We start from the raw sequence: 11,532 nt of genomic DNA on the forward strand, positions 1-11,532 counted from the left end.
GCAGGTGGGAGGGAGGACAGGCAGTGGATGTCATTCGGGAACAAAGCTATGATGGTGAGTTATAGGAGACAATGGGGTGGAAACGCTGACCTTCTCCCTCACTGGGGCCCCACCCGAGGTAGGACTGTAAGTCAAGGAGGGTAAAAGTCTCTGGGGTGTGGTAGGAACAGTCCCTTAAGGGGGGGGAAAGATGGTCTTTTGGTTTCCTGGCATCCTGAAGCATAAAAGGCACAGGGCAGGAAGAGTTAAAGTCAAGTTTTAACTTGTCTCTCTCACCACCCTTAGGGAAATGCTTTCCTGCCAGTTTGCTGGGTTGATTCTCCAGGCCAAGGCAAGTAATATTCATTTAATCTTGTCTGTTTTTTAATGGATTCTTTTAATTCTTAGTAAAGAAAGTTGGCCTTGATTGTGTTTTATATTTCACCAGAGCTTGCTGCATTGAAAACTCTGAACCTACTTGAGGCATTGCCTCCAATAAAATGGGTACCACAGGAAGGGGGGAAATGAGTTCTTTTAACCCTGTGAGCACAATTGCTTTGTATGTCCTTAGGTGTATAAACAAAGCCTGTACCAGATTTAATGCCTGGTGAACCTGATTGCTGGCGGGGGTGGGGGTGGGGGGGAACTGGTAATAATACCTTGGTGAAGGAGGGGCGGAAGTGATGATAATACCCTGGGCATGAGGGGAAGTGCCAGATATAGAAATTCCCAAATTCCACTAGGTAGGGGCAAATAAAGCACATAATCGAGAAGTCCTTAAAGTGTAACCAAGCCATTTGTATCAGGAGTGAGGCTCTGACACCAGCTACCTAAGAGAAATCAATCCACTACAAAAAATTGTGCTGAGGGGAGGGAGACAGACAACTACGATTATGAGAGAGTGAAATAGAATGAAGCAAAAACAAAGGCAAAGGCATCAATAAAATGTACCTTTTTTAAAGAATGAAGCCAAAAGCAAAATAATTTTTAAAGCCCTGCTGCAAATTTACTATCGGGAAAATGTCCAAAGGCTAAAACCCAATTGATAGAGAAGCTGTTGCTGCAGTAAAGGCCAGAGGCTCCCTGATTAAAAAAAAAAAAATAGTTACCTAAAAATGCTGAAACTGACAGCTCCCATGATGCTTCACTGCAGCATGCCCATTTGGACATGATTGCAGGATGTCGCTAATATGTGGGAAACAGCACCAAGATTCCTTGACAGGATGAGGGCTCTAGCAGCTGGTGGGGCAATGGAGTCAAGAACATCTGAGTTCAAATCCAACCTCAGATCTTTACTAGATATTTGACCCTGGGCAAGTCACTTAATGTCTGGCTGCCTCAGTTTCCTCTTCTGTAAAATGCAGACAATAATAGCACCTACCTCCCAGGATTGTTATGAGGCACAAATAAGATAATAATTGTAAAGTGCTAAGAACATAGTAGACACTACATAAATGCTTAGTTCCTCCCCACTGCTGCCTTTCAACTAGCTCACAAGGCCACCACTAGTGGCTAGAAAGGAGGCTAGGTGGTCTTTCAAGGCTGATCGAATGTAGTCGCTATGGAGTCACCATGTGGCCTTAGGTGAGTTGTCCAGGCTTTTATATTTACTTTGCAGCAATATCTGGGAGAGAAAGAGGAGGGTGAGGAGGGGGAAGAGAAGGGGAGAGGAGACAAAGAGAGAAAAGAGACAGAGAGAGTGATAGAGATTCAGACTGTTAGTATCCTCTTCCCTCTGCCCATCCCCCCTAACCACCACTAGCTCTGAGATCAGTAGTCAAATCAACACTACCATTTATAGAAAGGACATGTCACTCAGTTTTGCCCTATGGTTCCACTCGCCATTCTGTGTCATCCAAGACCAAAATACTCTTCCTGGCCACTACTCCCCTGCCTCTGTTGTCTTCCCCTGTTAGAAGGTAAGCTTCTTGAGGACAGTGACTCTCTTGCTTTTTAACTTTGTATCCCCGGGGCATAGTGAGCACCTACCAGGTGCTTTTTCATTAATCCCTCCACTCTCCCAGGATTTCCTGAAGTCACTTGTGCCCATTCAGATTCTTTTTGGGTGACTCTTGGGGGGCAATATTCCCAATAGGTCCAGCCTCAGACGTGTGGAGAGATTGTTCTTTGGGGCTGCTCTGGAGGAAGGTCTTCCTTCTCCTCTCCCAGAGTGGCCATCTGTTAGAGACTGCAGTTTCCAGCAAGATTTATGCCTGGTGAACCCAGCTAGTCCATCCAGCTGATTACAGTTTTATGTTATGCAATATCAGGTGCCCAAGGGCCCTGTTGGCCCAGGAATTTCTAATTGGAGTCTGCTGAGATTGACATTCTGTTACCTGCTGGATTGCATGTATTCAAATAACCTTGATGTATTGACAGAACAAGCTGGGAATTAGGACACATGGAAAGAATTCTGTGCCTGATTGGTTTTTTTTTTTTTTAATTCAGAAGGGAGGAATACAAGGGAGTCTGGAGCAAATTGTATAACCAAACAGCAAATGAGTTGCTTGGGCATTCATTGGGTGCCTATTGTGTGCAGGGCACTATACTATGACCCTCAAGATACAGAAATTGGAGGGAACCTCAGGGGCCCTATAGGCTAACCTGTGTGTAACAAGAATCCTCTCTCTAACATATCTGACAAGTGGGAATCCAGGCTCTGCTTCTAGAATATCACTGAGTGGGAGCTTACCACCTCCCAGGATAGCTCATGCCTCTTTTGGACAGCTCCCATTGCTAGAAAATTAATTTTTACCTTAAGCCTAAATGTCACTTTCTGTAACTTCTACCACTGCTCCTGGGAAAAGCATCAAAAATTGAATCCCTCTCCCAGGTGAGAGTCTTTTAAATACTAGAACATAGTTAACCACTGCATTAGAGAACATATTCTATGAACAGCTTCATAACCTAAGAAATCTTAGTATAGGCAACTGGTTATGTAGTAGGAATTAAGGAAGTCAGGGAAGGACCCCCCAGTCCCAAATGTCTCCCCTTTTAATAGTATTTTTTTTCAAACCTAGATCCCATTGATTACTCTGTGCAGAAGGGGCTGAATAGGCAAGAAGACATGGTTGGTCACTTGGAGTCTTTGAGCTGGCCAGAACTTAGTACTGGTGATGGTCAGGTTTAAAGGGGAAGCCCAGATCCTGGGACTGTTTTTCCATCAGCTTCACATTCAGTTTGCTAAGGTGGGCCTCAGCCACAGCTCCATCCAGCTTTTGAGAAGGAAGTGCACTCCCACAGAGTACTTGTAAAAATATGAAACGCTTCACAAATTACATGTCATCCCTACACAGGGGCCATGCTAATCTTCTTGGTATCGTTCCAATTTTAGTATATGCGCTGCTGAAGCAAGTTATTTTAATTGCATTTTAAATTAATTAATTAAATTAATTAATTCATTTGAAATTAAGAAGGAATCCAGGAACCAGGAGGGAGAAGACTTGGATGAAGGTCAACAGAGACCAAAGCAGAAACAATTTTGTCATTTGAGTTAGCACAATCAGGACAGAAGGAGGAAATAATTGAAGTCAGAAAACAGATCATAAGCTTGACACAGAGTCAGGATATAATAGTGATGTGGGACTTTGAGTATCTGGATGTTGCTGGAGATGTCTGTCTCTGTGCCTCTGTCTCTCTCTAGGAAATTCTATTCTCAGTCTGATTTTTTAATAAAAATTGGCTACTGGAGTGGGAATGGTGAGAACCTTGAGGGGTAAATGACCATTCCATCTTAGAATCAGGGATAAAGAAAAACCAAAACCTGGGAATAATCTTATCTTAGATCTTAAGAGACCAGATATCAAGGTGTTCAGATGAAGGATAGGTAGGATCCTATAAAATAAATATTCTACAGGCAAAGTGAGCCCAGGAAGGATGAGAAGCTAAAGAATCAAATATTGAAGACTTAAAGAGAAGCCAGTTTTGATAAGCAAGAAGTGGGGTATTATCTAAAATAGGAGTGCTTAACCTTTTTATGTTCATGGATCCCTTTGGAATCTAGTAAAGTCTATAGACCCCTTCACAGAATCGTGATTTTAAATAACTGAAGGAAATGCTAAATTTCAGTGGAATTTTAGTGAAAATAAAGATATTATTTTTTTTTTGCCCATCCAAGTTCAGATTCACTAAAAGCTCTCCACAGATCTCTGGTCTAAAGAAATCCATATAGGTTCAAAAGGAACTCACTGACCAATACATATTTTTAAATTTGTTATTTTTCATTTTTGCATTTAGCAGGCATTCCTTTCCTCTTCCTTCCTGCCTCTCCCCACTGGAAAATAAAAGAAAAACAAAATCTTGTTAGCAAATATTTATATTTGAGCAAAACATATTCCCACATTGGCCATGTCCAAAAAAATGTATGTCTCAGTCTACACCCTATCAGTCCATCAATACACATTTATTAAGCATGTACTGTGTGCCAGGTACTGTGCTAACCCTGAATCTATCACTTCTCTGTCAGGAGGTAGATAGCTTTCTTCATCTCTGGTCCTTGTCAGTTCTGGGTGGTCATTGATCAGAGTTCTTGAGTCTTTTAAGGCTGTTTCTTTACAATCTTGTTATTGTAGACATTGTTCTGTTTCTACTCACTTCATTCTGCATCAGGTCATACAAGTCTTCCAAGGTTTGTCTAAAACCATCCTTTTTGTCATTTCTTATGGTACAATAATATTCCATTGCATTAATACACCATAATTTGCTCAGCCATTCCCTAACTGTTCAGCACCCCTTTAGTTTCTAGTTTCCAGGTAATCAAATGGTGCAGTGAATAGTGTGCCTGCCCTGGAGTCAGAAAAGGACCTGAGTTCAAATCTAGCTTCAGACACTTACTAGCTGTGTGACCCTGGGCAAGTCACTTAACCCTGTTGGCCTCAGTTTTCTAATCTATAAAATGAGCTGGAGAAAGAAATGGCAAACCACTCCAGTATCTTCACCAAGAAAATCTCAAATAGGGTCACAGAGAGTCAGACACAACTGAAACAACTACTACAAAAAGAATTCCTCTAATTTTTTCCCCATACAGGTCTTTTCCCCTTTGATTTCTTGGGTATACATAGTCCTAGTAGTGATATTACTGGTTCAAAGGACATGTACAGTTCAATAACATTTTGGGTGTAGTTCCAAATTGCTTTCCAGCAATTGATGGGGCCAATTCACAGTTTCACCAATAATCTATTAGTACGTGCGTTTTCCCAAAGCCCCTCCAAATTTGTCATTTTCCCCTATTTTGGTCAATTTTGCCACTCTGATGGGTATAAGGTGAAACCTCAGAGTTGCCTTAATTTGCATTTCTCCATTAGCAATTTGGAGTACTTTTTCTTGATTTATTTCTTAGAAAACTGCCTATTCATATCCTTTCACCAGCTATCAATTGGGGAATGGCTCTTAGCCTTATCAATTTGAATCAGCCCCCCTATGTATCTTGGAAATGAAACCTTTGTCAGAGAAACTTACAGCAAAGATTTTTTTTCCCCAGTTAATTGTTTTTCTTCTGACTTTAACTGCTTTTTATTTATGCAAAAACATCTTAACATGATCAAAATTGTTCATTTTACCTTCTGTGATGTTCTGTATCTCATACGTGGTCCTGAACTTTTCTTTTATCCAGAGATCTGAAAGGTGATTTCTTCCTTGCTCTTCTAATTTGTTTAAGATGTACCGACATAGTTTTTTAAGACATATATTAGAGATGGAAGCAGAGCCAAATAATGGAGGATAAATAGAAAGGCAGGACAGTCTTGCAAGGATCCTGTTAAGAGCCCAAAAGCTCTAAATGAGTGAAATGAGGAAAACTAAGAACAACAGAAAGTGTTTTCAAAGAAATATTAGGCAAAAGCAGAAGGGAGGAAATAAATATGTCAGGCTCTACGCTGAGCCCGTTATAAATGTTATTTCTTTTCATTGAGGTAGGTATTTTTAAGGAGAAACTGACACAAACAGAGGTTAAGTGCCTTATCCAGAGTCACACAACTAGTAACTGTTTTGAGGCTGGATTTGAACTCCAGTCTATCCTGACTCCAGGCCCAATGCTTTATCCACCAGACCACCTAGCTATCTCTAGAGGAGACTCAAACAGGGACATCATTCAGGAAGGATGAAACAATGATAAATGATGACAGAGAGGCCATGGAGCTGTTCATCGCTGTTTCCTTTGCCAAGAAGAGTAACCTGTGGACTGGTTATGACAGAATAAAAATTATTTTCATTGAGTTGGTAGCCAAGACAAATAAAGAGAAAGTAAGAGAGCCCCTAACTGCCTTTCTGAAGTTCCAGGCCCCTGAACCAGATGGAATACATCCTAGGTTGCTGAAGGAAAGGTAGGCTGCCTCTGGAGACACCCAATCTGCCTTCCTTGGAAGTAAGCCTTCGAGCAGAGGCTGGAGGATTACTGGTCAGCAATACTGCAGGGGAAACTCCTGTTTAACCAAAGGTTGGCCTCAGAAGCCCTTGCCAACTCTGAGATTCTGCAATCCTCTAGAGCAGGGGTGATGAAACTGCGGCCTCAAGGCTACATTTGTTCTGTGAAGTTTGGATTCAGTCAAAGGGCCCCACTTGAGGACCACATGTGGCCTCGAGGCTGCAGGTTCCCCGCCCCTGCTCTAGACTCTTCAGTTCTGACATTCCGATGTTCTGCATTTTAAGAGCTCCCTCAGTTCTGACACCCCATCATCTAGGAAAGGAAAAGAAAAGGAAGGAGGGAAACCCTGGTAGCCAGGCTGTAGTCTGAAAGCCTTCAAGGTCTTAACTGGACGTAGGCACTGAAAGCAAGGACATGGAAAGACCAAAGAAGACTTAGTGTACCTTCTAATTTTCCCTCCAGCCACCTCTGAGTCTATGCAAAGATTCATTTTTACAAGCTCCCATTTTGGTCCCCAGTAGCCAAAAGCTGCTGCTGAATCCTAGGCACTATTTCCTTGGTTGAACTGACGATGCCAAGGATGCGGGTGCACAAGCCCAAAGGGAGACAGTTCTAGCACCATAAAAAAAGGGCAGAACATACACATTCATAATGCGCAGTATTTTCCAAATGGAATTAAGTGGCGGGGGGGGGGAGAGTCTGTAGGGAAAAAGGCTCGATTTTCTATGACAAAGAGTTATTAAGAAAAAGGGGGAGTAACATTTCCATTGTTTAGAAATCAGACAGATCCCGCAGGTGCTACTTTGCTTCCCTGAAGTCCAGAGCTTAATTCAAAGCTTTCAATTCTGCTTGGCAGATATCAGCAATACCAGGTAAGAGTCAAATCCTTGGGCATTTCTTTCTTGCCTTATTAAGCTGGAACAAGGGCCTGGAGCAGTCTTCTTCCAGCACCTGAAAACATTTCTATTAAAAAATGCATCAACTGTTAATTAATTCTAGTGACAGATTTAGCTTTCTCAATTCAGATGCTATGCCTCGTGCCATGTGGTAGAGGGGAGCTTTATGGTGGGTTTCCTCTGCTGTGCTGTGAGGCAGGATGGGCTTGGCTAGATCAGCTATAGCCAGAGTCAGGACTATTGAGAGAGGAAGAGGCAAGGTAGAACAGAACTAGAACAGAGCTAGAACGGAGGATAAGCTAGAACAGAACATGGGACTCTCAACAGAGAGGAACATATTTTAACATGGTTTGATATCAACATTATTGTTAATACCTGAAAGTCCTTGCTCACTTCTTCTGTCCCCGCCAGCCAGCAGGAAATTTCTTTTGTGCTATGTCCTGTGTGAGTTCTGGTTAAATCATCAGGGTGTCACTCAGGACAATGGTAACTGCTATTCCTCTTGATGGCCCTAGGGAGGCACTATTCTCAAACTTCCTCCAGGAGTATCAGGATCTATTCATGACAAGTATAACTCTTGTATCCATCCTGATGCAAAGGGCCTAGAGACTCTTCCCACTTCTCCAGCTCATTGTACCCACCCAAGGTAAGCTGGGAACACAGTGTCTGATACTCTCCCCATCCCTGAGTAACCCTGGGTGCTCTGATGCTGTGGCCCTTCCCAGAGTAATACTACATAAGCAGCTAAGACTATGCTGGACTCTAGAGGGAGGGAGGGCTGCTTACAGGTGAATATTATTAGTATACTAGTATTTTTATAGACTCTGATATGAGCTCTATTTGTTTCCCTTAAGCTGTGCAAGTACATTGGCTCACAAGGATCAAAGCGTGAACAGGTTTGTTTATAGGTTCAGGAAAACAAATAGGATTCATGTTGGGGTCTGTAAAAATACTAGTAGCCACATATAAGCAACCCTGCCCCGGAGTCCTATAGAGATGCAGCCACTTAGAGTACAACCTGGAGGGGGGGGGGGGTAATAGCGTGAGGACACCTAGTATTATTCCTCCAAATTCAAGCAATCGAAAAACTTCTATTGAGCACCTTCTATGTGCCAGGCACTGTGCTAAACACTGCAGATACAAAGAGAGGCATTTGCCAGAGAAGCAGTGGGTGAGAGCTCAATTTGCTCAGCATCTCTCTTCCTGCAGCTCACACCTTCAACGGCTCTCAAGGAAGTTGCCACCTGTGGCTTCTCCTTGCAAGCCCTTACATCATCATGCTTTGCTTTGGCTCAGGCCATCTTTCCTGTGGTTCTCCCCAGCTGCCAGCAGATATTGTTGCCGCTTCCTGTTCCAATACTTCTCAAGAGCCTGCAGATTGGTGATTGTTCCCTTGCCTGGCTATCGCTCCTCTTTATGTGGTATGTTCCCCCTATTAAGGTATAAACACCTAATGCTTACTTTTTCAGTCATCCATTCCATGATCTAGGGAGTCCACACTCACCTCTACTTTCTTGACTTCCTATAAACACTTGGTGTCTGATCTACCCAATTCCATACTTCCTTATACATATGTAGAGGGAGAATATGGTATAACGGAAGCAGTATTGGACTAGCATGTATGTGAAATAGGGCAAGTCACTTCTCTAATCTGTAGCGCAGTTTTCTCATCTTTAAAATAGGGGCTACCATTTGTACTGGCTGCCCCAACAGATAAGCATGAAAAAAGCTTATAAAAGTAGGAGTTATTACACGTCATTTGTCTCCAGTTCTTCTCACTTAGCTTTTGAGGCAGGAATATCTTGGAGTGCTCGTAGTTTACGCCATAGAAGGAGACTGTCAATTCAAATTCAGTGAGATTGGCAAGCTTTGCCTTGTGCCAGTCCCCAGAGAGAACCTCTGACCTTGATTGGTGAATCTGATTACTTCAGCTAAATGTTAAATGGTAGCTTTGTTGTTTTTTCTTTTGAGATCTCAAAATATTCCTGAGGGTGATCAAACTGGAAAAAGGGTAGAAGAGGAAGGGCCTTTTTTCGATAAACTTCTCTTTGAGTGGATGGGCCAAAGGAACCTGAAGCACCAAGTACACAGCCCTGTCTCTGCAGGCCTCTAGCCAAGTCATTCATAGAATCATGAGATCATAGGATTTAAAGCTTGGAAGTACACTAGAGATCATTTAGGCCAGCCTTTTTCTTTTACAGATTAAGAAACTGAGGCCCAGAGAAATAAAGTGACATTTCCAAGGTCACTCATAGAGTCACATACCTAGGGCCCGGAAGGAGCCTCGGAGGCCTTCTAATCCTACCCCCTTATTTTGCAGAGGAGGAAACTGAGGCCCAGAAAGGAGAAGGGACTTGTCCAAGGTCCTACGGGTAGTAAAGGGTGGGGCACAGAGGTCAGGATTCAAGACAAGGTCCTATGAGCCCAAATCCCATGCTGGGAAACTTGGAAAGAAACAATTTATCTACAACAGTCTAAGACAAACCTTGTTCATGCCTTCCTTCCCAGTCAATGTGGGGAAGCAGTGGCTCAATCCTACTCTCTATTGTATCATGGGAGCACTTCCCATAGCAGTGGCCAGTTCACATGGGCACATTGAAGCATGTTTCCAAGAAGGTAGATCATCTCACTTGAAACAAATGATTGCCCATGACAATATCAGAATCCTGGACCTGAAAGTGACTTCAACATCCATCTAACTCAAAAATTCTTAACCGGGAGTCCACAGGGAAGCCCTCCCTCCCCCTGTTCCCTCTACAAGCCCCCAAGGGCTCCATGGAGAGATTTCAGGGGGTCTGTGAACTTGGATGGGGAAAAAAATGACATGTGTATTCTATCCCTTCCTCCTTCCCCTAACTGCAACTGAACATTTCTTTCAGGTCTTTATAAAGCTTATCATAAGAAGGGGTCCTTAGGCTGCCTAGACTCTGTCACACATCTGTGGCACAAAAAGGGTTAAGAATCCACGGGCCAGATGAGGCTTGATGTCATCCTCAGCAGATCACTCCCCCCTCTGCATCATCAGCAGCCTCAGCATAGAGCCCACTTGCAGCCGCTGTTTCTTCGGGAGGCGGCATGGTCGAGTGGTAAGAGAGCTGGCTTCCGAGCCAGAGAACCTAGGGTTCTAGCCCCGGTTCCCCCGCTCTGCTACTCTCCTGTCATGGGGCCTTGAGCAAGCTCCTTGACCTCTCGGGTGCTCCATTGTTTTGTTTTGGTTTTTTTCTTCCTCTATAAAACCACTCCCAGACCCCCACTTCTCCCCAACCCCGACCCCCTGCTTCTCTATTGTCAAGAAATGAATTGTCGATTTCCTGATGGGCTCAGGATCTGATGCTGACTCTTTCTGTGATCCTGGGGCAACTCAATTCATTTTGGGGTCCTCAGCCCCCTCATTACTAAAAAGGAGGGACTGGACTAAGTAGCCCCTGAGGTCCACTTCCAGCCCTAGGTCTAAGAACCTCTCCATGACCCTTTAGTAAGTCATTTTCCCTACTTAGGACTCAGTTTCCTCCTTTGTAAAATGAGGGGATTGGATTCCATATCAGTTCCAGACTTAAGTGTCTATGTATGACCTTGAATAAGTAATTTCCTCTCCTTGGGGCTCAGTTTCCTCCTCTGTGAAATGAGAGGCTTGGACAAGATATTCAAGCTTGTTAAATTGGTTCAAGATGTTCAGTGAGGTCTCAGCTCTAGACTAAGGTGTGTGTCTGTGTGGCCTTGAGTAAATGATTTCCATCACTTGGGGCTCAGTTTCCTCCTCTGTAAAGTTACAGGACTGGACTTGATGTCCTCTGAGGTCCCAGCTCTAAACTTAGGGTCTATGTGTGATGTTGAATGCATCGTTTCCCCTCTTTGGGGATCAGCTTCCCCCTCTGTAAAATGAAGAGATTAGACTTTATGTCCACTGAGGTCCCAACTCTAGACCTAGGTGTCTATGTGTGACCTTGAGTAAGTCATTTCCCTTCCTTGGGGTTCAGTTTCCCCCTCTGTAAAATAAGGGAGCTGGACTGAATGCCCTCTGGGGGCCCTTCCAGATCTGGACCTAGGTTTCTATGTGGGTCCTGGAATAAGCCATTTCCTCTGCCTGGGGCTCAGTTTCCTACTCTGTAAAGCAAGGAGGGGGGGGTTGAACCACATGGCTTCTGAGGTCCCTTCCAGCACTAGATCTAGGAACCTATGTATGACCTTAGACAAGTCACTTCATATCTCTGGGCCTCAGTTTCCTCCTCTGTAAAATGAGAGGGTTGGGCGTGATATCCACCGAGGTCCCAGATCTAGATTTAGGTGTCTGCATGA

The 11,532-nt window shown here is 43.6% G+C and overlaps 1 non-coding gene across 1 annotated transcript; it reads right to left on the bottom strand.

Moving 5' to 3' along the window:
- Positions 1 to 3,231: 3,231 nt before the first annotated feature.
- Positions 3,232 to 3,333, bottom strand: LOC144455080 (U6 spliceosomal RNA). Its single transcript, XR_013483743.1, has one exon. It is a non-coding gene; the product is annotated as a U6 spliceosomal RNA (small nuclear RNA).
- Positions 3,334 to 11,532: the final 8,199 nt, after the last annotated feature.

The sequence above is a fragment of the Phascolarctos cinereus genome, unplaced genomic scaffold (assembly GCF_003287225.1).
Source record: "Phascolarctos cinereus isolate Bilbo 61053 unplaced genomic scaffold, phaCin_HiC Scaffold_8;HRSCAF=390, whole genome shotgun sequence".
In the NCBI taxonomy this organism is placed as follows: domain Eukaryota; kingdom Metazoa; phylum Chordata; class Mammalia; order Diprotodontia; family Phascolarctidae; genus Phascolarctos; species Phascolarctos cinereus.